The sequence below is a fragment of the Giraffa tippelskirchi genome, chromosome 9 (genome assembly GCF_054371585.1).
Source record: "Giraffa tippelskirchi isolate mGirTip1 chromosome 9, T2T-mGirTip1v1.2.pri, whole genome shotgun sequence".
NCBI lineage: Eukaryota > Metazoa > Chordata > Mammalia > Artiodactyla > Giraffidae > Giraffa > Giraffa tippelskirchi.
This window is the reverse complement of record NC_137283.1, coordinates 21,148,371-21,152,433: the sequence shown is the minus strand read 5'-3', so window position 1 is coordinate 21,152,433 and position 4,063 is coordinate 21,148,371. Positions and strand designations below refer to the sequence as shown.

At 44.1% G+C, this 4,063-nt stretch overlaps 1 long non-coding RNA gene across 1 annotated transcript; it reads right to left on the bottom strand.

The window, feature by feature from the left end:
- Positions 1-1,796: 1,796 nt before the first annotated feature.
- LOC145520791 (uncharacterized) lies at positions 1,797-3,840 on the bottom strand. The gene is made up of 2 exons (XR_014064825.1): positions 3,697-3,840; positions 1,797-3,323 (listed from the first exon to the last, which is right to left on the bottom strand). It is a non-coding gene; the product is annotated as an uncharacterized LOC145520791 (long non-coding RNA).
- Positions 3,841-4,063: the final 223 nt, after the last annotated feature.

The following is a 4,063-nucleotide window of genomic DNA, read 5'->3' as shown; positions in this document are numbered from 1 at the left end:
CCTTGGAAGTCTCATTGCCGTATTGAAAATGATGTAAAGCCGGTAAAGATGTGCAACCAGACCACTCTATACTGGGGCTTCCCTGGTAGCTCAGCTGGTAAAGCATCCACCTGCATTGTGGGAGACCTGGGTTTGATCCCTAGGTTGGAAAGATCCCCTGGAGGAGGGCATGGCAACCTACTTCAATATTCTTGCCTGGAGAATCCCCATGGAGAGATGAGCCTGGCAGGCTACAGTCTATGGGGTTGCAGAGTCCGACCTGACTAAGCACAGCCCAGCACCCTATAGTGAAGGTTTTAACACTCCTGCCTTTTCTAAATGTATTTCCATTTAATTTTCAAAATCTGAAAAACAAACTGGTTAAGGAACTCACCTAAAGTCACATATCAAGCAACGAGTAGGAGAACGATTTAAACCGAGACAGTCTGACTCCAGGGTCATTCTTAACTACTGTCATTTCTAACTACTAAGCCATTCCGCTTCCTCAATCTTTGCCTTTTTTCTCCTTGAGGCTATCTTTCGCCCCAGTAATCTCCCCTCCTCAATCCACCCCTCCCCACCCCAAACTTAATTTAAACCGTGGATCTAGTGATGTGGTAGAGAGAACTGAAGTCACAAAAACAGTGTGAGTCCTGGTCCTGCTTCATTCAGTTATGTCACCTGGATGCCTCGCAAACACCGATTCCTGGTTTCCTAAGTGCACAGTGGGAATACTAACCAAAAATAATCAAAATAACTGGTTCTTCCCAAGATCATCTGCAGATCAAATTAGATCATGTGCAGAAAACAACTGGCATAGTACCTGGCTAAGGAGTGCCTAAAACTATTGACTGGAAAACAGGCAAGAAGGTAGAACTATCACAATTTACAGCACAACGAAGACAAATTCCACCAGGAGAAAGTGAGCTGTTTCACAAAAGGAACACCGAGACCTTCCTCAATTGCTTCTGAAACCACCACCATTGGAGGTGGCAGGCAGGTGACAGGCAGGGTCCCAAGACCACATCACCTTGAGCAGAGGCTGCAACACTGGGGGAGCTTACACTGTGTGTACCTGATATTCCAAAGCCCTTCTGGGGAGTCCTATTGACATATCAGAGTAATTCTGACTACAGGATGGTACAGGGCCGTCCACGCAGAACTGTCTCTCAGGAGCCAACTCCATTATCAGCATCTCTGTGAAAATGTGACAATCCGTGGTGGGGCTGCCTGCTTGTGCTCCTCCCCAAAGTTTCCTCTTTCTGACCCTTCCAGGTGACGGCTTCAACTAAATCACTGGTGGGTCTTCATAGAGCCAGGGCAGGAAATTCTCCTCTGCATTTAACAGGTATTCCGAAATGAAGAAGAAGGAAGCACTTCTTAACAGATTGTTTTACTTTCTCCTGCAGCCATTTAAACTCAGTTCTTCTGGATTGTCCTCTGAAGAGATGGAGAAGGGCTGCTCATTATTCCCAAGACAGACTCACCATCAGACCTCACTTTTCTCCTGGATCAGCAGCCTTTAAATTTTTTGCTCTCAGGACCCCTTCGTGTGCGAAGTCACTTGAGTCATGTCCGCCTCTTTGTGACCCTATGACATAGCTCACCAGGCTCCTCTGTCCATGAGGATTCTCCAGGCAAGAATACTGGAGTGGGTTGCCATGCCTTCCTCCAGGGGATCTTCCTGACCCTGGGATGGAACTCGCATCTCTTATGTTTCCTGCACTGGCAGGTGGGTTCTTTACCACTAGCACTACCTGGGAAGCCCCAGGATCCCTCACATGCCTACGACCGAAGACTGCAAAGAGTTTTTGCTATTTGGGTCAGAGCTAACATTTAATATATTAAAAATTAAGACTGGAAACAATTTTTTTTTTTTGGAAACATTTTTAAACATAAAACTACACAAGCACATATTCTATGAGTCATTAGGCTATACATCCTGAAGTCTCTGGAATATCCCCCCATACACTCATGAGACAATGAGAATAAAAAAGGCAAATCACATCTTAGTATTATTATGAAGATAGATTTGATTCAACTCCCTGAAAGGGGTCCAGAGGCTGTATTTTGAGAGCTGCTGTTCTCAAAATCTGTAACACCGATCCCTATAAACATTGTCAAACCCTGAACTGTTCTTTGAGCATGGTTTTGAGTTTTAAATGTGGTTATTTATAAAGTTAGAATCTACATCCTGGACCAATAATTTCAGAGAAGAATTAAGTAAGAAGAAATAATTTAAATGACTTAGTAGAATTACCTAAACAACTATTCTGTAAAACTGGCATGTAAATTAACATTAAAGACACCACAGAAAACATTAACAGGCTGACCAGAATATGAGCCCACAGACTGCTCCCTCCTTTCTGTTTTCTTTCTAATTATTGCTATGCTAACGAATGACATTTTCATTGGTATTAAACCTGCCAGAGGTTGTGAGGTAGCTTGAAGATGAAAAGCTTCAGAATTATACAATCTATGTAGCAATAAACAGATCTAATATTTTTTCCTTTAAAGAGAACTTGGGGAACAGATGGACCACACACTATCAGAATATTTTCAACTTCAAGTATTGGGTTGGCCAAAAAATTCATTCCAGTGTTTCCATAATATCATACGGAAAAACCTGAACAAACTTTTTTGGCCAACCTAGAATTAACAGAAGTTTGGGGGTCATTCATGCCGGTTTTTACCCCTGTGTTTTAATATTTGAGATAGAGGTCAAGTTCTGCATTTAAATTCAGCCTCTTTGTTTTCTCCTTCTTGGCCCTGTTTTGCTCTCTGAACTTTGCTCTTGTTCTAAGCTGAAACCCATGAGTGACCAGGACTGTCTGGTAGTACCTTCCTGCTCCTCTGATCCTAATAATCATACTTACTAGAAACAAGTACCAATAGTTAGGGAGTTTGGGATGGACATGCCAGTCAGTTCAGTCGCTCAGTCGTGTCTGACTCTTTGTGATCCCATGAACCGCAGCACGCCAGGTCTCCCTGTCCGTCACCAACTCCCGGAGTTTACCCAAACCCATGCATCGAGTCGGTGATGCCATCCAACCATCTCATCCTCTGTCGTCCCCTTCTTCTTCTGCCCTCAATCTTTCCCAGCATCAAGGTCTTTTCCAATGAGTCAGCTCTTCGCATCAGGTGGCCAAAGTACTAGAGTTTCACCTTCAGCATCAGTCTTTCCAATGAACACCCAGGACTGATCTCCTTAAGGATGGACTGGTTGGATCTCCTTGCAGTCCAAGGGACTCTCAAGAGTCTTCTCCAACACCACAGTGCAAAAGCTTCAATTCTTCAGTGCTCAGCTTTCTTTATAGTCCAACTCTCACATCCATATATGACCACTGGAAAAATGGACATGTACACACGGCTATATTACAAATGGATGCCCAACAAGGACCTACTGTATAGCACAGGGAACTCTACTTAGTGTTATGTGTCAGCCTGGATAGAAGGGGTGTTTAAGGGAGAATGGATATGTGTAAATGTATGGCTGAGTCCCTTCACCATTCACCTGAAACTACCAAAGCATTGTTATTGGGCTATACACCAATACAAAATTAAAAGTTTAAAGTTTGAAAAAAAAAAAAAGTACCCAGCAAACACTTACCCAAGTAATTTCTGCTAAACACTTTGTTTTTGCATTATTTCATCTCTCCTCACAACCCCAAGAGGTAGGTGCTATTACCATCCCCATTTTACCTGAGAAGACGTTACCTGACTGAAGGTCACAAGGTGAGTAGGTGGCTGCTGCTGCTAAGTCGCTTCAGTCATGTCCAACTCTGTGCAGCCCACCAGGCTCTCCCGTCCCTGGGATTCTCCAGGCAAGAATACTGGAGTGGGTTGCCATTTCCTTCTCCAATGCATGAAAGTGAAAAGTGAAAGTGAAGTCGCTCAGTCGTGTCCGACTCTTAGCGACCCCATGGACTGCAGCCTACCAGGCTCCTCCGTCCATGGGATTTTCCAGGCAAGAGTACTGGAGTGGGGTGCCGTGCCTTCTCCGAGTAGGTGGAGGGGCAAGGAAGTGATCCCAGATAATCTGATTCTGGTGCTCTCTTCACACAATGCTAAGGGCTTTTTATTT